The sequence below is a fragment of the Pinus tabuliformis genome, chromosome 4_1 (genome assembly GCF_031772625.1).
Source record: "Pinus tabuliformis cultivar Carrire ecotype Pingquan chromosome 4_1, CPIR1, whole genome shotgun sequence".
Classification (NCBI taxonomy): Eukaryota; Viridiplantae; Streptophyta; class Pinopsida; order Pinales; family Pinaceae; genus Pinus; species Pinus tabuliformis.
The window spans coordinates 90,298,369-90,323,581 of record NC_142303.1 but is presented as its reverse complement, the minus strand read 5'-3'; positions in this window follow the sequence as shown (position 1 = coordinate 90,323,581).

Here is a 25,213-nt window from a genome sequence, read left to right as displayed (position 1 = left end):
CCACCTCCTGGACTCCAAAGAAACATTTGGATCTTTTTGCATATAATTGTTTCTCCTCCAATAGTTGTAACACCCTGTCAACATGTTCAACATGATCCTTCCAAGACTTGCTGTAGATTAGTATATCATCAAAAAATACTAACACAAATTTTCTAAGGAATGGTTTGAAAATTGAATTCATCAAACCTTGAAATGTTGAAGGTGCATTGGTAAGGCCAAAAGGCATGACCAAAAATTCATAATGACCCTCATGAGTTCTAAATGATGTTTTCGGAATGTCTTCAATCTTCATTCTGATTTGATGATATCCTGAATGAAGATCCAACTTGGTGAAGTAAATTGATCCATGAAATTCATCCAATAATTCATCAATGACAGGAATGGGAAACTTATCTTTAATAGTGAGCTTGTTGAGCTCCCTATAATCTGGACACATGCACCATGATCCATCCTTCTTGTGCACCAATACTACTGGAGCAGAGAAAAAAATTTGACTCGGTTGAATTATACCAGCCTCTAGCATTTCTGCAACCATACGTTCAATTTCACTCTTTTGGACATAGGGATATTTGTACGGCCTGATGTTTGGAGGAAACTTCCTGGAATCAAATGAATAGCATGATCATAGTCACACATAAGTGGGAGACCTTTGGGAGTCTCAAATACTTTGGAATGATTGTCCAGGACTTTTTAGAGATCTGGATAAATAGATGATTCCGATGTGGAAACATCTAGTAAACATAATTGTCTAATTACACCTCTTTGCTCCTTTTTTAGAAGCTTTGTCATACCATTAGAGTTGATTATCTTTCCTGGTTTCCCTACAATACCCCTTAATTCAACTTCCTTTCCTTCCGTAGAAAATTTGATGAAAATTTCTTGAAAATTAAAAGCTATTGTACCCAAGGATTGTAGCCATTGGACTCCTAGTACAACATCAGCACCTCCCATTGGAATGGAAAGCATTGGGCTAGTCAATACATATTCTCCCATGGACAACTTGATATTATGGCACTTTCCAGAGCAATTTATTGTTCCTCCATTTTCAATCATCACTTGACACTCTGGTGCTGGATATAGGAAGCAAGTCAATTCTTTTGCTACCTTACAATGAATAAAATTGTGGGTGCTCCCTGAATCAATCAACACTATTACCTTTTTCTTCTTTATTTGTCCTTCTATCTTGATGGTTTGAGGACTGGTAATTCCAGCCAATGCATTACAAGATATGGTCAGATTCATTTGTTCCACATCTAGGCTTTGTTCCTGGAGTATATCCTCTTCTTTTGACCTTTCTTGCTCCTTTTCTTCTTCCTCTTCACAATCTATATAGAATAATTTCTTCTCAGCACACTTATGACCTTTAGTGTATTTACTATCACAATTGTAACAAAGCCCTTTTGCTCTTTTTTCTTCAAATTGTTGTGGTGTCAACCTTATAGGTTGTGGAAGACTAGGGGCAACAACACTTCCGTCTTTATAGTTGTGAGTGGTATGCTTCTTGGTTGCCATAATTTTGCTTTCCATTTTTCTTGCTAACCTGAATACCTTCTCTAATGAATTAGGTTCCCAAAGGCGAACATCATGTTGGATATTATCCTTTAATGACCCTATGAACACATCAATCCTATGCTCCTCTGGAATATCTTTTACCCTTATGTTCAATTTTTGGAAGTCCTCAATGTGCTCCATTATTGAACCCTTTTGTTTGAGACTTATCAATTGGCTAAAAAAAGTGTTGCTTTTTGTATCCTCATAATGTGCTATCAGTTCTTCCATAAAAATTGCCCAAGTGATAAATTGCTTACGAGAGCAAAGCCATTGATACCATACAAACTGATTTGGTTCCAAATATAAAGTTGCCATACGTATCTTTTGTGTGTTTTGCACATTATTGAGATCGAAAAATTGCTCCATATTTAATATCCATGTTGCGGGATCCTTGCCATCAAACTTCCTCATATCGATTTTTGGAATATGGTGGGTCTTCGATCCAACATTAGAGTCTATGGAATCATGATTAACATTTCTTTTGTTCTCATCATGAGTTTCCTTTAGTACCCTTTCACCATTAGTGACCATTTCTTGTAGCAACTTATTCATATTTATCTTCAATTATTCCATCTTATCATCCATGCCATCAATTTTAGCGTCCATGCCATTCATCTTAGCTTCCATGCCATCCATATTAGCTTCTACGCCTTTCTTTAAACAATCCATCTTAGCTTCTACACCTTTTTTTAAACCATCCATCTTAGCTTCTACATCTTTCCTTAAACCATCCATCTTAGATTCTGTTGCTTTTTGTGCAAGTGACACTTGTTGCACTTGTTCTTGTAATTTTGATATATCATATAACATTTCTTCTTCTTCTTCATGAGTCATGCTAGATATTTCAGGTTCCTTAATAGGTGTTTGCATTTTCTTTCCTCAGGGCATCAGTTACCGATAATAATGCTCTATTAGCCCTTTGAATTCCTTCAAAATAAATTTTCAAACCAATCTTAAGCAAAAATTTAAAAGAATCTACACACCTTTTTTTCACTTTGTAGGAGCTCGATATTGCCTCTGATGTATCTCTATACTTTTAGATCATCCAGTTCTGAAATTGTAACTTGAGGTAGCCCTCTATTTCCTCTTTCCAATGCCACCAGTATGATCCAAATTGGATTCTCCAAGGAAGAGTTATGCGAAATCTCCCACAGTGACCTGATTATAGACTAGTTTAGTAGAGAGAACTTGTATGACGTGCCACGAGTCACTGTTTCGACCTTTGGCTCTGAAAAATATATAAAAGAAACTAAAATCCATCCTATTTCTGTACCTTCTTACAAAATTTCAATCCAATGCCCAGAGAAAAAGTTATGATGATTTTCCCCAGGTCACCTGTTTGGAATGTAATTCAGGAGTCTGCAAAAAGACAAACTTCCTTAGATCATATCTCCACAAATATAGTGCAAAAAGCTCTGAAATTCAGATCCGAAATTTAGCGCGATGTCTTCTCAAATGGGATTTTGTTTAAGCTTCTGAAACATCGCAGAAAAAAAGTTATAGCGAAAATGCCACGATGACCTGTTTGGAGCAGCGAAACCCTAGAATCCAAAGCTCTCATACCAAATGTTATGAAACCGGATCAAGAAGAGATAGAAAAGATAGATCAACGCCTTAAAATACAGCCTCTTCAAGGGGGAAACCTCCTTTACATTACATAAATGAACAATTCTTTGATGATTCAAATGACAAAACCTCATTTCTATATATAGGAGTCTAAAGAGTCATAATATAACCCAGCCGACCTAACAATAATAATATAAAGCCACAAAAATAACAATAGAGGGATTCTATGGGGCACAGTAATAACAATATGGGGGCAATAGGGGTACAAAAATATTAATAAGGGGTACAACTACAATAGTAATGGGGTAATCACTAGTATTATAGGGACCCAACAAGATATTTGTCAAGACAGTAATACCATGCCTTAGGAGCCTGTTTTAGACCATAGAGAGCTTTCCTGAGTTTGCATACAAGTTTTGCATCATTTCCAAGAATGAATCCTTCTGGTTGTGTAATATAGAATTCTTCTTCTAATTCTCCATTAAGAAAGATAGATTTTACATCTATTTGGTATACTTCAAATTTTTGAAAACTAGAAAGAGAAAGAAACATTCTGATAGCTTCAAGTCTAGCAACAGGTGCAAAATTTTCTTCAAAATATATACCTTAGATATCATTTTTTGGGATTCAACTGCGTTAAGTAAGTCATTCAAACGTATGACCATTTCCATGAGAGGTAGTCGTAACTGACTAATTTCTCATGATTTTTGAATAGTTCACTTAGCACTCATTGCATCGGGTGATGCTCACAGGGGTGAAGAAGTGGGATTGAAACTAGTGAAATGTGGAGAACGAATCACATAGCATCAATCATCACTTCCGGGGCTTGCACCCGGTAACCAGGACTTCCCAGGAGGTCACCCATCCCAGAACTCCTCTGGCTCAAGCGCGCTTAACTGTGGAGTTTTTCCCCACAATCAAGCCCACTTAGCTTGCTACCCCATTTGCAAAACCTTAGCAAGTATTGTGCCTCATGAACCATTCAAGTAGAGATCCCTTGACTCTTTTTGAATTTAAGTATGGGGGATTTACGCAGTGCATTATATTAGATATCATTTTTTGGGATTCAACTGCGTTAAGTAAGTCATTCAAACGTATGACCATTTCCATGAGAGGTAGTCGTAACTGACTAATTTCTCATGATTTTTGAATAGTTCACTTAGCACTCATTGCATCGGGTGATGCTCACAGGGGTGAAGAAGTGGGATTGAAACTAGTGAAATGTGGAGAACGAATCACATAGCATCAATCATCACTTCCGGGGCTTGCACCCGGTAACCAGGACTTCCCAGGAGGTCACCCATCCCAGAACTCCTCTGGCTCAAGCGCGCTTAACTGTGGAGTTTTTCCCCACAATCAAGCCCACTTAGCTTGCTACCCCATTTGCAAAACCTTAGCAAGTATTGTGCCTCATGAACCATTCAAGTAGAGATCCCTTGACTCTTTTTGAATTTAAGTATGGGGGATTTACGCAGTGCATTATATTAGATATCATTTTTTGGGATTCAACTGCGTTAAGTAAGTCATTCAAACGTATGACCATTTCCATGAGAGGTAGTCGTAACTGACTAATTTCTCATGATTTTTGAATAGTTCACTTAGCACTCATTGCATCGGGTGATGCTCACAGGGGTGAAGAAGTGGGATTGAAACTAGTGAAATGTGGAGAACGAATCACATAGCATCAATCATCACTTCCGGGGCTTGCACCCGGTAACCAGGACTTCCCAGGAGGTCACCCATCCCAGAACTCCTCTGGCTCAAGCGCGCTTAACTGTGGAGTTTTTCCCCACAATCAAGCCCACTTAGCTTGCTACCCCATTTGCAAAACCTTAGCAAGTATTGTGCCTCATGAACCATTCAAGTAGAGATCCCTTGACTCTTTTTGAATTTAAGTATGGGGGATTTACGCAGTGCATTATATTAGATATCATTTTTTGGGATTCAACTGCGTTAAGTAAGTCATTCAAACGTATGACCATTTCCATGAGAGGTAGTCGTAACTGACTAATTTCTCATGATTTTTGAATAGTTCACTTAGCACTCATTGCATCGGGTGATGCTCACAGGGGTGAAGAAGTGGGATTGAAACTAGTGAAATGTGGAGAACGAATCACATAGCATCAATCATCACTTCCGGGGCTTGCACCCGGTAACCAGGACTTCCCAGGAGGTCACCCATCCCAGAACTCCTCTGGCTCAAGCGCGCTTAACTGTGGAGTTTTTCCCCACAATCAAGCCCACTTAGCTTGCTACCCCATTTGCAAAACCTTAGCAAGTATTGTGCCTCATGAACCATTCAAGTAGAGATCCCTTGACTCTTTTTGAATTTAAGTATGGGGGATTTACGCAGTGCATTATATTAGATATCATTTTTTGGGATTCAACTGCGTTAAGTAAGTCATTCAAACGTATGACCATTTCCATGAGAGGTAGTCGTAACTGACTAATTTCTCATGATTTTTGAATAGTTCACTTAGCACTCATTGCATCGGGTGATGCTCACAGGGGTGAAGAAGTGGGATTGAAACTAGTGAAATGTGGAGAACGAATCACATAGCATCAATCATCACTTCCGGGGCTTGCACCCGGTAACCAGGACTTCCCAGGAGGTCACCCATCCCAGAACTCCTCTGGCTCAAGCGCGCTTAACTGTGGAGTTTTTCCCCACAATCAAGCCCACTTAGCTTGCTACCCCATTTGCAAAACCTTAGCAAGTATTGTGCCTCATGAACCATTCAAGTAGAGATCCCTTGACTCTTTTTGAATTTAAGTATGGGGGATTTACGCAGTGCATTATATTAGATATCATTTTTTGGGATTCAACTGCGTTAAGTAAGTCATTCAAACGTATGACCATTTCCATGAGAGGTAGTCGTAACTGACTAATTTCTCATGATTTTTGAATAGTTCACTTAGCACTCATTGCATCGGGTGATGCTCACAGGGGTGAAGAAGTGGGATTGAAACTAGTGAAATGTGGAGAACGAATCACATAGCATCAATCATCACTTCCGGGGCTTGCACCCGGTAACCAGGACTTCCCAGGAGGTCACCCATCCCAGAACTCCTCTGGCTCAAGCGCGCTTAACTGTGGAGTTTTTCCCCACAATCAAGCCCACTTAGCTTGCTACCCCATTTGCAAAACCTTAGCAAGTATTGTGCCTCATGAACCATTCAAGTAGAGATCCCTTGACTCTTTTTGAATTTAAGTATGGGGGATTTACGCAGTGCATTATATTAGATATCATTTTTTGGGATTCAACTGCGTTAAGTAAGTCATTCAAACGTATGACCATTTCCATGAGAGGTAGTCGTAACTGACTAATTTCTCATGATTTTTGAATAGTTCACTTAGCACTCATTGCATCGGGTGATGCTCACAGGGGTGAAGAAGTGGGATTGAAACTAGTGAAATGTGGAGAACGAATCACATAGCATCAATCATCACTTCCGGGGCTTGCACCCGGTAACCAGGACTTCCCAGGAGGTCACCCATCCCAGAACTCCTCTGGCTCAAGCGCGCTTAACTGTGGAGTTTTTCCCCACAATCAAGCCCACTTAGCTTGCTACCCCATTTGCAAAACCTTAGCAAGTATTGTGCCTCATGAACCATTCAAGTAGAGATCCCTTGACTCTCCACATTTCACTAGTTTCAATCCCACTTCTTCACCCCTGTGAGCATCACCCGATGCAATGAGTGCTAAGTGAACTATTCAAAAATCATGAGAAATTAGTCAGTTACGACTACCTCTCATGGAAATGGTCATACGTTTGAATGACTTACTTAACGCAGTTGAATCCCAAAAAATGATATCTAATATAATGCACTGCGTAAATCCCCCATACTTAAATATATACCTTCTTGTTGAGCATATCCTTTACAAACAAGTCTGGCCTTGTTTCTAATAACTTCTCCATTTTTGTTCAGCTTTTTTTGAATATCCATTTAGTTCCTCTGACATTTTTATCATGATGTCTAACAACTAATTCCCAAGTATTATTGTTTTCAATTCGCTCAAGTTCTTCATTCATGGCGTTGACACAACATTCATCTATCCACGTTTCATTTACATTTTGAGGTTCAGTGGAAGATAGTAATGCTAGATAGCTTAAAACTTCGGTAATGGTTCTTCTAGTCTACACACCTGCCCATTTTTCTCCTAATATTTGAGTTTCTGGATGATTTTTCTGAGCATACCTAAACTGAGTCTTTTCTTCCATCATTGTCTCTTCTTCTAGTGCTTCATTGGTTTCTTCTTCAGAATCAATGTGATTTGATGTGGGATAATGATCCTCATCTTCTTCATTGTCATAATCTTCGCTTTTTATCTATTTTGGATTTTTACACGCTTCATCAACCGCAACATCAATACTTTCAATAATTTTCCTAAGTCTTTTATTGTAAAATTTATACCCTTTACTTCAAGAAGAGTAGCTAGGAAGAATACCTTCATCTACTCTGGGTTCAAACTTACCAAGTTTTTCATCAGTCCTTTTGATGTAACATTTGCTTCCAAAAACTTTGAAGTATTTTACAATAGGAGGCTTACCATACCAAAGTTCATGTGGGGTTTGAGTGCTATTTACCCGAACATTTTCTTCGTTGAGAATAGTGATGGCGACAAATGTAGCTTCACCCTAGAAGGTTGCAGTAGTTCCAGATTCATCTAGCATAACACGAGCCATTCGTTGAATAGTTCTATCCATCTGTAGTATACCCAAGGGGGATAATATGGGGTACAAAGGGAGGTACCCAAGGGAATAATGTAATAATCGAATTGGCCATAGTAATAAATAAGGTGGTTAACCCGTATCATGTAAGGGACCACAAGTAGTTGGCAATAATGTAATAAGCCCATGGTATTAGATCGATAGTATTGAGGGAACCATGGTAATGACCCATGGTATTGTATGTATGAGGCCTATATAGAGGTTAGAGACTCCCCATTGAGAGATGTCAAGGTATATTGTATGAACAGGCATATGGCTTGTGGAGTGTTCTCCTTCCTTAAGGAGTGAATGTATGGTGTAGCCCTACCTTAAGGGTTTGATTAATAAAGAAGCATTTCTATATTCAAATATTTTTATTTATTGGGTTTATTTGTATTCTCATATATTTCTAGGTTATATCTATAACAAGTGGTATCAGAGCACTTTCTTGGGCAAATTGGAGAATTTTTTATTTTTGCAGGAATTTTTTTGGGTCGGTGAGTTTGTAGATCATATCTGTACATTTTGGTGCAAAATGTGCAAAATATAATTGTAGATCTGGGTTTTTGATGAAAAAATACTCAATTTAAAAAAAAAAAAAAAAATCAGTCGAATTAGAGTCTGGATGAAGGAGATCTCATTGATTTAAAATCAGTGCTGTTGCAGACATTTTTTGGGGCAGCGAGTTTATGGAGCAGATCTGTACATTCTGGTGAAAAATATACAAAATCTAATTCTATATCTGGATTTCTTGTGAAAGAATACCCAAGTTCAAAATAAAAATCAGTTGAATCAGAGTCCGAATGAGGGAGATATTGTTGATTTAAGATCAGCTCTTTTTTCAGAATTTTTGGTGATGACAGGACAGTTGCAGCATGGATTTGAAATTCCAGTGCCTAGATCGGGATTTCTATTACATGGGAAAATGCAGAAAGGTCATTCCGTTTCCAAAAATTGGTCATAATAAAGATTCTGAGCAATATTGACTAAATTGTGAACATTCTAAATTTTCGCCAAGTAAGTGATTTTTTTAGTGTCGTCTAGCAAGATGTTTTTTACAGGAAAAGATAATGGCCCTACTATTCAAGGATTCATACAGAATCAAAAGTTCACATATGGGAAATTTTGGAAGGTTTTTTTACCACTTGCTTTCCAAGATGAGGCTGCCAGATGGTGGTACTCACATGCCAACAAGCAGTTGTCCAAACTTTCAAATGAAGAATTGGAAAGAGTCCTTTTAGACAAATTGTCTCATGCTAGAAAACAAAAGGAGACATGTAAGGGGTTATTTTCTACTGGTATCTCCTTATTTTAGGTTCATGGATTCATTCAGAAGGAGAAGATCATTGTGTCCATAAATCCTAGTTGCAAGAAAAATCTCATAAATGTCAATTTGGCAAAAAAATTACAAGTGCCAGTAAAACACATGGAGCACACATAGGTTAATAATGAGCAGGTGCAAGTTTATAAAGATTTGAAGATTTCTATGGACAAGTATGTATTTCATTCTGATTTTTATGCTTTAGATATGGCTAATGAGGATGTTGTTTTTGGATACCCTTAGATGGAATCTGTGGGTACTATAAATATTAATGTACAGAAGAAATTCCTGAAGCTCTGGTATAAAAAGAAGAAAATTATGTTACAGCAGGTTAAAGCAGAAGATGTTCCAGGGATTGACATATTAGATGATGAGCCATTGATGATCAACAACCAAACACAAACATCAAACCAGGTACCAGAAAAACAGGTAGAGTCCAAGGAGGCTGAAACAGAAAATGTTACATCAGATGAGCACTCAGTGGTTGAAGTAATATTAGAAGATAAGAAACAACAATAGACACCACCACACGTACCAGATACCCATCAGGCTCCATTAGGTGGTGAATTAAAGAAAGATACATCATTGGTTAACACTTCAGCATATCACCACCCACATCAACCCGCAAGAAAACAACCAAGATGGCAACGAATTAGCCACAAGGACAGCAACCCCCGCATGACAAATAGGGAGGAGTGAAGATCCACCTACTACACATCAACACAGAAGAGATGCCAGGGTCAATTTCCATCTCAAGTAAGCAAGGCACAAGCTGGATCGATGGTTCACCTTTCTTTAGGATGGTTAGATGCACGCGCATGGTACCAGTGGACTACTCTTTTGAGTAAATCTTATTATTTGTGTTCTTCCCATGTTTCGGGGACGAAACATGTTAAGGGGGGTGGAATGTAATATACCTAGGGGGATAATATGGGGTACAAAGGGAGGTACCCAAGGGAATAATGTAATAATGGAATGGGCCATAGTAATAAATAAGGTGGTTAACCCATATCATGTAAGGGACCACAAGTAGTTAGCAATAATGTAATAAACCCATGGTATTAGATAGATGGTATTGAGGGAACCATGGTAATGACCCATGGTATTGTATGTATGAGCCTATATAGAGGCTAGAGACTCTCCATTGAGAGATGTCAAGATATATTATATGAACAGGCATATGGCTTGTGGAGTGTTCTCCTTCCTTAAGGAGTGAATGTATGGTGTTGCCCTACCTTAAGGGTTTGATTAATAAAGAAGCATTTCTATATTTAGATCTTGTTATTTATTGGGTTTATTTGTATTCTCATATATTTCTGGGTTAGATCTATAACATCATCCTTTCTACCACACCATTTTGTTGAGGAGTCCTTGCGATGGAGACCTGTCTTTTTATTCCATGTTGTAAGGATGAAATATGTTGATTGGTTTGATAGTAGAATCTAAATGTCTACACAGTTAAGGATTATCCTGTTCATCAGATTAAGGATTGTAAATGATAAAAATATCATTCTCTTCTACACAGTTACATCTAGTTTTATTTGATTTGGGAATGCTTGTTAATGGACATTGTAATGGTCAAGGAACGAATTTGATCTACGTTGGGATAATATGATCTGTAGATAATTGAACTCTCTTGGGATAATTTAATCAAAGTTAGATCAACTGAATTCAAGAATATGAACTCTGTTGAATTTGAATTGGAATTTTGATCTGAAAATTATTTTTATTTCGATGTGAAGATACAACTACAACAAGTATGACTAGGATAATCATGCACTAGTCTAAACACTTAGCAATGGCATCACTATACCATTGGTAAAGAAACTATCTTACACAATGACCATTGCAAATAATTAACAACAAATAATTACATCATTAATAGTAAATAAATAATCCAACTTCCCCAACTATCTAATAGTTTAACATATATATAAATGCATTATATATATATATATATATATATATATATATATATATATATATATAGATATATGAATATGAGCATAATAATTTAACATATATATAAATTATGTTACAGATATGGCAACCTGCCTCAATCATAAAATAAAGTATCTTTAAGTTAGGTAGAAGATCAAGGACAACATAGATCACAATGCATACCATGGTCAAACAATCAGATATTTTCATTGTATCAATGACATCAGTAATAGTAAACCTCTACTCATTAATAACATTAAGTTCTAGCAGCATTGTATCACAACTTGAAACCCTAGCTCACTAGTCCAACATCATATTCTCACTGGCCAACATCATAGACAATGTATATTGAAGGTAACATATCTATGATCAACAAAGTGATGAAACCCTAACATATTAGCAACAATTATGCCCTCAAATTTCACAAACCCTAACATCATATCAACAAATTCTCTCCAAATTGTTACTTAACAATTACAGTGTCAAAATGTATTCAAGAAGACTGACCCTTTCAATATTAATCCCAATGATTGCTTAAATACATAGATCAGATCATGACAAGTCATGGCAATCCATAAGGGCCACAACAATATACACAATTGTGTCCTGTCACCATAAGGACCACAACAATATAAAAAATTGTGTCCTGTCACCATCAGGGCCACAAAATATACAAAGTTGTGTCATGTTAGTTTTTCAAGGCATATTAAACAACACTAGCACCAAAAAAACCCATAGTGCTCTTTAAACAAAAAAATCAAACCCTAACAACATATCAACAAACACTTTTCAAACTGTTACTTAACAATTACAGTTTCAACATGTAACCCTAACATCATATCAACAAACACATATCAACATGTAACCCTAAGACCATATCCATAAGGGCCACAACTATATACGAAACTCTGTCTTGTCACCATAAGGGCCACAACAATATACAAAATTGTGTCCTGTCAGTTTTTCAAGGCATCTTTAATAACACTGGCACCGAAAAAACCCACAAAAAAACCAAAACCCTAACAACATATCAACAAATACTCTCGAAATTGTTATATATTATATGATATATCATCTCTATGTTTACCTTTTCCATTTCAAGAGGTGATCCCCTCACCTTTAGCACCCATTCCCTAAAGAAAAACCAACCAATTGAATCCATTTTTTTTTGTTCGAATAGACTATAGGCTAATTGACATGGAAGGTTACATGGAAGGCTTAAGGCACCACTTCTCGAGGGCTTGAACTCTACAGCTTAAGAAATAGTATTTTTTATCAGTGAAAAAAGTTCTAACATTCAATCAAAATAATTAATCACTCAAAGGAGAGTTCCTATGGTTCACTACCTCTTGAGGTGTGGGTTCACTGCCTATTAGCCAGTTGCTATGACTGTGAAAGTATGAAATAAGGATCTGTATCTTTCCTAAATATTTTCAGTCAAAAATATATACAATTCCATTTTATGAGAAAAACTTCTTATTTTCAGTGGAAGATCTGTATAACTTCATTTTATGAGAAAAACTTCCATAGATTTCCTAAATAAAGGATCCATGCCAATTTGAAAGGCCCTGTATGAAACAAGGATCTATAAAATTCCATTTAATGAAACAAGGATATGCACAATTCCATTTTATGAAAGGCTCACTGCCTATTTTCTAGGGATTTAATTTTCTTACCTCAAGGAAAGAAAGGAAACAATTGGCCCTTCAAGCCTAGCTTATTTCAAGATACAATCAGTGTTATTCAATCAATTGACTGGTAACAAGAAGGATAAAATTTCTAGCTAAGAGAGCCCTATGGTCAGTGAGTTTTAAGCCCCCATGGGTCACAAATAGTTATAATTCCTCGATAGAGTTGGTTCCCAATGCCGGAAGTAACCAAAATATGTGCTAATATGATAGTCTAGTTGTAGTCAAATATAAAAATAGCATAGAAAAGATTTGAACACCAGACCTTAATAGTATTTTAACTTAACTAGTTTCAAATTCAAATTCCTAATGTAGATTTTTCCTACATACACACTTACTCATAGATTTTTCAAGGCATCTTTAACAACACTGGCACCAAAAAAACCTTCAAATATTTAACAACATTAGCACCAAAAAAAACCCATAATGCTCTTTAAACAAAAATACCCAAACCCTAATAGCATATCAACAAATGATCTCGAAACTGTTAATTAATAATTAGAGTGTCAACATGTAACCCTAAAAACATATCAAAAAACACAAATCAACATGTAACCCTAACAAAATATCCATAAGGGCCACAATAATGTACACAAAATTACACAAAACCCAAAACCCACATAGCTGAACGTGTTTAAAAACACAGGTAGATAAAATGAACAAAAGAAAAATAATCAATTCGACGAGATGTGTTTAAAAACACAGGTATATAGGCTAGTAGGACAATTTACTACCTTCCAGTCATTGTCTCATTGACTTCCTCCATGCCAACACACCACAGGAACCCTAGAAAACCGTAGCTCCAACTGTAAATTGCACAATGACCTGCAAGATAGGCATCACACATTGTCGTGGGGTTATACATCCCTAAACCTATAGAAAACAAGAGGAATTCAACCAAAAAGCTCATTAAATTACGCATATACCTAAAAAAAATGCTTCAGAGCATGAAATGACCATATCCAACACCAAGTCGAGCTAAATACACCACAGGGATGAACGTAGACGAATACCCAACCCAATACGCCAGACAAGGTGTTAGAGCCTAGATCGACCTTAGCCTGAAGGGAGGCAATCCTAGGATAACCACAAACCACACTTAACCTGGTAGCTAGCCCTACTAGGTTGGGAGAGGGATCTCTACTTGTCAATATCAGTTGATATGACTAATTTGAATATAGATTTTAGGCTAGGTATAGTAACTCTATAATTTTTAGTTGATTTTGATGGTTGGTTGTTGGATCATTTGGAGCAGGTAGCTTGGATCAAGGAAATGAAGTCAGGAATGCAGGGTGTTCTGTAGGGCGAGGTAGGTAGGTGTTTTAGCACTTGGAATTAAGTGAGGTGGTAGGTTTAAGACTAGTGAGGAGTTGAGGAGGGCATGCAGAGACCATGAATCCTCTTCAAATAGCTGAAAACATGAAAAACTAAATGTATTCCCAAGGTAGAGCACTGTTATCAATGTATTCTACCTATATATCTTGATTCATTTAGTTAAGAAGAATGAAATAGATGCTGGAACATATAACACATGAGAATAACAAATGACAGAAGGATAAACAATGCAAAGACACACTACCACAAGAATCCCACAAAAATAGCTGCAAAACATGGTTTATTTCCTTGCCAAACTACTGTAGTGATGTACAATGAAGATCAAAACATCCACAAGAGTCCAACATTTACAAATGACTAAGAAAGTACATAATATAGGCACCAAACCACCTGTGCTAGCCATCAGGAGTTGAATCCATAAGAAGAGGAGTGGTTCCAAACATATCTAAACTAAGAACAGGAATATAGGTAGTGGAACAACTTGCCTCTAAAACCATGGAAACTGATTCATTCAACTCCAAACCACCTCAAAATGATGAATCTAACCTCAAAAGTAATTTTACAATTGTGTTTACATACCATAACATCATTTAAATTCATATATTCATCCAAAAGGAGAGAAAAATTAAAATTATAGAAAAACTAGGAGGAATTTTGATTTTTGAGCAAAACTGGAAAAATTCATCCTATGCGTAGCACTTTTTCCAAGTTAGTTTTGGGGTCCTTCCCCTTAACCAAATTGAGCCCAAGATGGCTTGTTGGAAAGTTCTACCTATCTAGTTTCTGGAACATCTTGAATTTCTGAATTTGGATGTCATTTTCCCCCTCAAAAATGGAATCTCCCAAGATTGCTTCCTGTGTGTCAAAAAAGTGGCAGAGAGGTTATTTTTTGACAGTTTTGTGGCCTTTAGGTGACAAAGATCTGCTCCAAATTTGATGAAACTTTCTAGGTTTGCTTATTTTTTTATGCTGATTCCAAAAATGTAAACCATTCTCCCAAAAAGTGCTCTAGTCAAAAGTGTAGCACCACCTATTGGGATTTCCAGTGTTTCAAAATTCAAAATTTGAAAATTGCAAAATTTTATCAAAATTGTCCCAAAATTGGCACAAGGCAGCCTCAAGCACTACTTTGATGAGCTAATGAGGCATTAGCTAGGATTTCCAATTTGTTTTTCTCCTTTTTGCTTCTCAAAGCCTTCCTCAGTCTTGCCTTAAGCTTCCTTATCCTTATATTACATATCTTGTTCTGGGTCATATAGTGGTAGGCCATGTGACGAAGCATTTTCTTTTCTTTATTGGCCTTCTCAAGTAGCTTCTCAAGGTAATTGTTCACCCTCTCTAACCAAGTTTCTCGGTCATTATCAATTTGTTGCTCAATGGAGGTCATATTTAACTTTTCCTTCTTTGCCTCTTACCTCTCTTCTTTAATCATTTGCAATTCCATGATAACTTGCTTGTCAGTTAATTGCTTGTTTTCTTGCTCAAGGTAATTGATGATCCACTTTGCTCTTTCCAAATTGACTGACAAGGCTCGAATGTCATCCTCTTGCTCCTTGATGATCATGTCTTTAGTTATCTTTGTACTTTCCACATCAATGACACCAATTCCCTATGTCTCCTCATGATCAACTAGGTCAAAGTCCCTCTCTTGCTCATCACTAGGATCATCCTCTTGCATCCTTTTCTTTCCTTTATCTCTACCATTCTGTTGCTGCCCAACCTGTACCTGTTTAGCTGGAGAAGAAGGAAAATCCCCTTCTACTCTTGGTGGAGATAGAATTTTCCTGTGGTCTTAGATGAAGGCAAGACCCCTTCCACTCCTTGTGGATATAATACTCACTTGGCAGTTGCAAAAAGCCTCCTAGTGCCTCTCTCATAAGTGACAAAAACTGACACTCCAAAAGTTTCAACTTCTTTGACTTGTTCATGTCCTGAAGGTTCACCTTCCTCCTGATGAATTGATGAAAATATTTGAGGGCTTTTGAACACCTCATGGGAAATAAAGGTTTCCCATGGTATATTTAGTAGATTCAACTAATGTAAGACAATGATATTGATTACATAGAAGTGGTAGATGCTATTCAGTTGTTGGGGATATAGCTTTTTCTTCACATAGTGTGCCATATTTTCAATATTTCGGAACATGAAGTAAGGAATATCCATCATTCTCACTCTAGTAAAATGCATCAATAATATAATGTGGTAGGCATACAACCGTGAAAACCTACCTTCCCAAGTAAAATATTTAACGATGATCTTCATGAGTGGGGCAAACCTGTCCTCCAAGAATTTGAAGGGAAACACTCTTTTCAGTTTGCCAAGGTATGTAGCCTTGATGTAAGGCTCATAGAATTCCCTGTCAATGTACTATCCTTTGTTCCATTTTTCACCTATATTTGGAATGCCTGTAGCCTCTGAAATAATAGCAGGTGACAGAGTGAAGGTAATTCCAGCAAGTTTTACTTCATTATTGTCCAGGTGTGTCACAAATAGCCTCGCTAATTCATGATGGAATTTGACCCTCTCCACCATTTCATAGAAACCATAACAAGACTGATGTTTGAAACATGAGATGGCAAGTGGACAAGCAAGTAATTCTCTCAGATTAATGGGCTCCTCCCTGGTTATCTTTCCCCCTTTGTGAGGTCTCTTCTGCTGCAAATTTATTTCCCTAGAGCTGTCACTGAGGGTCTCTTCCCCAGTTTCATAATCATTGTCCATTGGTTTTAATGATTGTAAATGTTGGTGAGGAATGAAGGAGTAGTGTAGGTGAGTGATGAGTATGAAGAGATTTCAAAAAGAAGGAAAATGAGTGAGGTGAAATAGGGATATGAATGGGATTAAGGGAGTGAAGGGTTTGAGGAATTAGGGAATAAGGGGAGTGAATAGGGTTTGTATATAGGATATAGGGTTTCAGGGATTGTGTATGTAAGTAGGGTTTGGGAGTATTATGTGTGGGAATGGGAAAACATGAAGGGAATAATCTTTAGGGAAACTTGTGTAGGGGTTAGGTTTTTAGGGAACAACAACAAAGTAAGGAATAACAACAAATAAATAGTGGACTGTGGAAATGTTTAATGACAGCTAGGGTTTATTTTTTAAGAGACAAGCTCTCCACAAACTAAGTACAAGAATTCTTTTTGAGCAAGAGTGGCAATAATACTTACTTGTAAGGGGATGAGCTTTGAAGATTTAAGGAGGTTTGAGGCGATTTTGAGTGTTTAGCAGTGTTTTGGGAGTGTTCAATAGGTGCACAGCGCCCTGCAACAGGTGCGCAGCGCCAGTGTTATTTTACACTAGCAGGAGCTCCTAGGTGCACAACGCCAATCCAATGCGCAACGCCAATCCAATGCACAATGCCAGGTGATAGGTGCGCAGCGCCTGCGATTTTCTTTAACAACACCAAGACTTACTTCCTTTTGCCCAATGACAACTAAAAATCGCTTTTTGGGCTCTCTTTAGCAATCTAAACTTCAACAATGAGGTGGCAAGAGATATAGACGACCTTTTATAGCTTTTCAACCCTTTGATTTTTTCATTTATCAAAACCCACTTTCTAATGTTTATTTGCTTTCTTGAAATACTTTGTTTTTGCTTATATTTGAATTTTGGATTTTGACAGGTGGACTGATGCTGATCTCTTTGACTTTTTGCAGTGGCAGGAGTTGACCAGGTCAGCAGGTGACCAAGAGTAGCATATGAATATTTATTACATATAAAAACCATAAAATTACATTAAATTACATGGAAATGAAATAATACAATACAAATGCTCTGTTTTACCTCAAAACAAGTTTTGAGGTTAAAGAGCTTTATTAAGCTTACAAAGAAAGAAATTATGATCTTTTGAATTTTTTTTTTTAAATTTTGTTAACCTCCTCATGTGTCTACTGACATTTATTATTCATTTGAATGACCATGGCAAAAAACCCTAAGACCTAGTGAAACTAAACCATAAGATTGATTTTTATAAATGAAATGAACTGAAATGACCATGAATGACTGAAAATATATGTGAAATAAGGTCAGCATGTATATAGCATGAGAGACAAATGAAATGAAACTCTACCATTAGTTGATCCATGACCTAATGGAGTGCAACTCATCAGAATGGGACACCTAATATGAAATGCAAAAGAGAAATTTGATCACTGATGGCAGTGTGAAAGCACTGACACTAACATTGGCTCCAATGGGGATGGTAGCTCCTTTGAGGTGCCAAGAACCATAGATCTATGGAAAAAGTAGACTAGTGCCTCTTACATTGGGCAATACGGTCAATACACTTCGAAAACTGAAATTGATACTATAAAATAGACTTAGACTGACACAAAATTCAAACTGATACAAAACTCAAACTGATACAAAACACTCAACTTTATAGCCTTCACCTAAGGCCCCAAGCTGAAATGAATTGTATCTTTTGAACACTTGCAGTGAAAAGAAAATGGTATATACAATGATTAACTTCATGACTTTAGAAATCACCTTAGAAGAAGTAGCGCTTCAGGAGCCTACCATTGACTAGTCCTCCTTGTTAGGTAAACTTGACTCAGGATAGAGTCAAAGTTGACCAGGTTAAATAGTGATGGTTTTGGGGCACATGGTATTCTGCACCCATAGTATTCCGCCTGTAGTATTATATGTAATGGAGCTTATAAAAGGTTGGAAGGACTTCGTTGTAATGCAAGACCTGGAGGTGAGTGGTGAAGGCTCACTTGGTCGGATTAGCCAGGGTTTTGGCCAATGCTAATAAGATCTTATTAGGTTGGGTTTTTCCCTGGATAAGCATTTGTGTTTATGTGTTTATGATTGTTGCTAGTTATTTCTTATATATATTCCTCTCGATCTGGGTCTAGAAAATAATGGTAGAACAATCATACACAGAAGAACCTTGAGGAGAATGTGTGGAAGATAGTGCCATAATTGCCAGGGATCGCAGTGCATTTGCGATATTTACCAGTTTGGAACATGCTAACGAATTGTTTGGGATTCATGCGGCTATTAAAGATGGTTGAGAGATACCTTTGGTAATATGAAAATTCAAGGCTGATTTTTTTTCGAGCTTTTTTCGTAGGGAATCGATAAGGGTTATTTCCTGTGTGTGCTATGTCGTGTTGAAAGATGGAGTAGGTGTGGGCTGCATGCAGGTCAGTAGAAGAAAATTGTTCATGCGGCTTCAAAAATTGTTCGTTTTCTGCTATGTGAGGCCATCGGTGCTGCAATATACAATGTTCTCATCAGGTTCACAGTTGGAGCGGTTTGATAGAAGTTTTTGAGCAAATCAAATTGAGAGAGGATGGATCAGAATCGCAGCAGCAATAAACAAAAAAAAAAATTAATGAAGTCAAAATTACTGCATGTAAATGGGTATACTAATGTAAGACCTGGTAAGGCATGTGTACCCCTCGGTAATCACTGGTAAAGTCTGGGTTAGACCTAGGTGACAGGGGGGATGTCGGGTTAACAATACCCTGGGTAAAAAATCTGAGGGGGAGCAAGAGCTAGAGTTAGAGCTAAAGTACATAAACAATATCTGAATACCACGGTGACTGAATGAAAATTTCAGACACTTGAATCAGGGAGCTGTCCTCTTCATCTTCAGACATGGTAGCAATAAGATTGATATCTAATGCATGCAAATTTGATTCCGCCATCAACCTCGCCAGGCTTTGTCCTTTGATCAACTTTGTAGGTTTGATCTCCAAATCGTATTCTAACATTATTGCAATCCATTTTCCCTGTCTTCCTTCCGGATCAGTTTGTATCAGCACATCCTTAACTGCTGCATTAGGAACATATGCTAGGATGTGAGAGTGCATAATATACACTTGGAAGTCCTTCAAGGCTTTGACAAGAGCAAGATCTTGCTTCTCAATTATGTTGTACTTCAAGGCTACATCCCTAAATTATAGTTCTGCTGAAGAATGCAATGGGATTTTCTACTTGATCTCTCTTTTGCATTAAAACTGTTGCCATGGTAAGCTCAGATGAAAATGAGAATAAAATGAAATCTTGTGTATAATCGGGACTAATCAAAACCGGAGCTGAAGATAAGCCATACTTTACCAAATTAAATGATTTCATTTCTTCTTCCGTCCATTTCACCACACTATCCTTCTTCAACATATTAGTAATTTCTCTCAAATGCTCAGCAAGATTAGGTACAAATCTTCATAAGAAATTCATCTTACCATTGAATGCTTGTATTTCCTTCTTGTTTTGGTGAAAATATATCTGCTGAATTGCTTCTACTCTTGATGGATCAATGTGAATGCCTTCCTTCGAGATAATATGGCCAAGCAACTTCCCTTCATCCATAGCAAAGAGACTTTTCTTCAGATTGAGAAATATTCCAAATTTCCTACATCGCTGAAACAAAATCCGCAAATGGTGAAGGTGCTCATCATCTGAATTTGAAAACACTGTCAAATCATCCAAATATACAACCAAAAATACATCCTTTTCATTGGCAAAAGCAATGTCCATTGCGTGCTAAAATGTGGCTCCAGCATTTTTCAAACCAAACGGCATTTTAGCATAATGGAATGTTCCCCAAGGGGTGGTGAATGCAGTTTTGTCATGGTCATCTTCATGCACCAAAATCTGATTATATCCAGAATATCCATCAGGCAGAAACATACGCGATGCTCCAACTGTTCTCTGGAGGATGTGATCCGTCTTTGGAAGTGGGAAATTTTCCTTCAATGACACTTTATTTAAATTTATGAAATCAATGCACAATCTGATCTCCCCAGTCTTCTTCCTCATAGGAACAAGGTTCGAAATCCAATCAAAAAATTTGATTGGGACAATTATACCAGCCTTGTACAATCGGTTTACCTCTTTTTAAATTGAAGGCAACAACTTGGGATTAATCCTTCTCAGCTTCTGACGGAATGGATTCTGATTTGGCTTGATGGGAATTGTGTGCTGAATTATGTCTTTATTATACACCTTTAAATCTGAATAATCCCAAGCAAACACATCAGCAAATTTGGACAATAATTTGACATATTTAGACTTTACCTCTGGAGATAATGTCTTTGACAGCTTCACAAATTTAGGCTTCTTGGTTGTTCCAAGATTCACATCTTCAACACCCTTGTCTATTGGCACCAAGCTTGGCTTCCTAGCCACATCATCTTGATCGAAGAGTTCCTCTAAAGGAATAAGACCTTTAGGAATGACATTGTCCTTCAGCTACAATATTTCCATCTGATTCACTTCAATTTCTGGTTCATCATCATCATGATCACAATCTATGGAAGCATCCTTGTAGTTGCCTTCATTTTGCAAGAAATTATTAATCTCCTTATCATCCCAAAACACTTGCCAATACCTTAGATTGTCGGGAACAGCTGGGCGGTGCTTGACATGGATCTCAAACTTGTTATTGGAATTCATCGGGATCTTCAAATTACTAGCAGCAGTAGCTAGTGAATCTGCAATTACATTTTGTGCACGTGGTACACATGTCAAGGTATAATTTGGAAACATCCTTAGGATATCTAAAACTACATTATGGTAGGCCCTCATCTGTGGATGTTTGTCTTGATATTCACCCTTAACTTGTTTGATTATCAACTCCGAATCCCCATAGACTGATATCATTTTTGCTTTCATCTTTTTGAGAATTTCCAAACCTGCAATCAATGCTTCATATTCAGCTCGGTGTTAGAACAATCAAAGGCCAATTTATACAAACAAATTCTAACATTACTAGGGACTTTATTAGGCTAGAAAACAAGGTTGCGGATCTAAATCCCAATGACGGCACCATCCTTACCCACAACTCCATCAAAATCCATGCTCCATAGGCCTGCTTCTTCCTCTAAGTGCTGAAATTCTATTTCATCTTCTTTCTTACCTTGACTGATATCTTCAATTTGATGTTGTTCATTACCTTTTTGCTGCTGCTGGAATGTGGACTGCTCAGAGGTACTTGCAAGTTTTTGTCTTTCTTGATCAAGGATTGCTTTGAAATTTTCTGAAATCTCTGGCACATCTTCTACTTCAACTAATTGACTATCAATATCATTCAAACCACTATCTGAATATAATACAAATGATTCTAAATCTGTATGTACAACATTAATTGGATGATTGAGTGGTTTCTCCTTGCTTGTGATCATGTACTTCATTTTCTTCTCCCTATATAATTTTCTCAATTGACCAAACATGGGAATGGTAGCATAGGAGAAATATAGTTGTAAAGTCCCTTTAAGCTTTGCACCCCACGATCTAGACAAAAGCAAACCAAACCATGGTGGAATGTCTGCAACAACCACATCCATGAGAACATTCTTGGTTGGGATTTGATCTAGAGACACCACCAAGTCTTTGATAAGACCAATACATCGGACTCTATCGGAATCAAAAAAATAGAGGTCATGATATTTACGAGTAATGTCAAGGCCCAATTTCTCCATAATAGCTTTTGGCATCAGATTATGGGAGGCTCCGGAAGCAAACATGGCATTATGGAGGACATACTCATGCAATCTAAGGCCTATATAAAATGGAGGCACTTCACTGTCCTTAGATTGAACTTCTAAAGCTAGGCCAAAGATGAGCTCCGGGTGATCATCTTCTACATTAACCATATCTGATAAACGATCTATGTTCAAAATTTTGGACACTTGGTTTTTATAACTACTTTTCTTCATCAATTCAGTCAAAGGAATCGAAACCTTTAATTTAGCAATCTCATTTTCTAAGCTAAAAGCTGAAATTCTATCTACCTCTTTGACTAAAGAGTCCTTCTTTTCGACCTTTTCCTTTGCTACACTTTGTTGATTGGTCTTCTCATTTGCTGATGGTCCTTTGCTGGAAGTTGGGTCAGCAGGCTCCTTTCCTTTCTTCTGAATATTTGAGGAGTCATTCTTGGGTTGTGCCTCTTTTCTATTTTGGACTGGGATGACTGGTACATCTATGGTTCTCAATGAGTATTTTTTCTGCTGCACTGTCAATGCATTCATATATCCCCTCTGATAATCATCTGATTCATCCTCTAAAACTCCTTCATTTGCTAGTATGAAATCTTCATTTGTTTGAACATTCGAAACCTCTGAATATTCTTCATCTTCCGTGAGAAAAATGGGCAAACCATCAGCAGTAAAGAAATGATTTGCTTCCACCACTAGATCATCATCATCCTCACTTTCCATTCTGTGTACATAATTTTGCTGCAAAGGTGTTTTGACTTGCTGCTGTGAAGATTGATCTTGTGCTTTCTGCTCTCGTTGTTTGATCCTGAACTGAGGTTGCTGTTGTCCTCTGAAGTTTGGATTTATGATTGTGTTGTCAGGCTTATCCACAATTGTCAACCGATCAAACATCTTCTCAATTTTCCGAAGTATATGATCTGCCTTAACATCGGAAGAATATGCTTCTTCCTTTATAGTCACCTTCTTTTCAGTCTTCATCCTTGCTCTCTTGGCCAGCAGATTTTCCTCTACACTTACTGCGTTATTTTGCATATCCTCAATTGTGGTAGGATCTCTTTCTCGCAACTGATATGCCATATCAGCATTGAAGCCATTGGGAAATTTGATCAGTGCTAACCCCATTGGTGGCTTAATGTCCGTTGGAATAGCATTATAAATTGTATTGAACCTTACACAGTAATCTTGGACACTTTCACCTACGTTCCTTTTTATATTTTCATACTCAGAAAGAATTTGGAGTGGATTTTTCTTTACCTCCCATCTGTCCAGGAATTGTCTATGTAGAATCAACAAAGTATTGATGGATCCCGCTGGTAATGCTCTGAACCACTTTCGAACCTCACCTCCAAAACTTTGCACGAATAATATCATGGTCACATTTTCTTCATCTACCTCATGGAGATCATAGAATTCATTCATCCTGTCAACATGTTGCTACACTATAATACCTTGAGTGGCATCGAACAATGGTATCTTACTTTGATAATCAGCAGGCATAGCATCCAAATTCTGAGGCAGTACGAGAGGTGCATATCTGGCAGCCATGACTGTAGGTGGATTTGAAACTGGTGATGAAGTAATTGAGGGATTTGTGACAAGAGCAGGAGTTGATGTAGCATAAGTGACAGGTGTTTGAGGGGTAATGATAGGCTATTGAGGGATTGAAGGTATGAATTGGGGGTGTCATATGATTCTCTAAAATATGAGGAAATGATAATGAGGCAAAAGATGTTGAAGTTGAATCAGAGAGTTCAGGAATTCGATTAGTAGTGATAGATGACTGAGGAGAATTTTGAAGATTACGATTACTTATCAATTTGGCCTTTTCAATTTCAAGCTCTTTGATGAATTCGGGGTCTGCAACTATGTCTAGTAATTCACTGTCTGATGTCGTTCTAAACAAGGATAGGCCATCGTGCTCGTCAAAAGGAAGATCTTCAAGGAACAACCACTTCACAGGGCATGAATGAGATCTGAAAACTAGTCTAGGACTTGATAAACTCTCTTGTCTAAGGATCTTGGGAATGAGATTAGGATTTTCAAATACGGGAGGAGGATCGGGATCGGAATTGAACCTGGTGTATCTTCTTGAAGCCAGTGTGTTCAGAAATTCTCAATATTTTGATATTGCTTTACAATTTTCCAATTTTCAGCCTACTCAATTCTAAACTTATCATCCGAAAGTTCAGAACTTCTCAATTGCACTGGGGTGATTTATGTTTCGATTCCCCAGTGGAGTCACCACTATGTTAGAGCCTAGATCGACCTCAGGCTGAAGGGAGGCAATCCTAGGATAACCACAAACCACGCTTAACCTGGTAGCTAACCCTACCAGGTCGGTAGAGGGCTCTCTCCTTGTCAATCTCAGTTGAGATGATGGATTTGAATATAGATTTTAGGCTAGGTATAGTAGCTCTAGGGTTTTTAGTTGATTTTGATGGTTGGTTGCTGGATCAAATGGAGCAGGTAGCTTGGGTCTAGGAAATGAAGTCAGGAATGTAGGGTGTTCTGTAGGGCGAGGTAGGTAGGTGTTTTAGAACTTGGAATTAAGTGAGGTGGTAGGTCTAAGACTGGCGAGGAGGGCATGCAGAGACCATGAATCCTCTTCAAACAGCTGAAAATATCAAAAACTAAATGTATTCCCAAGG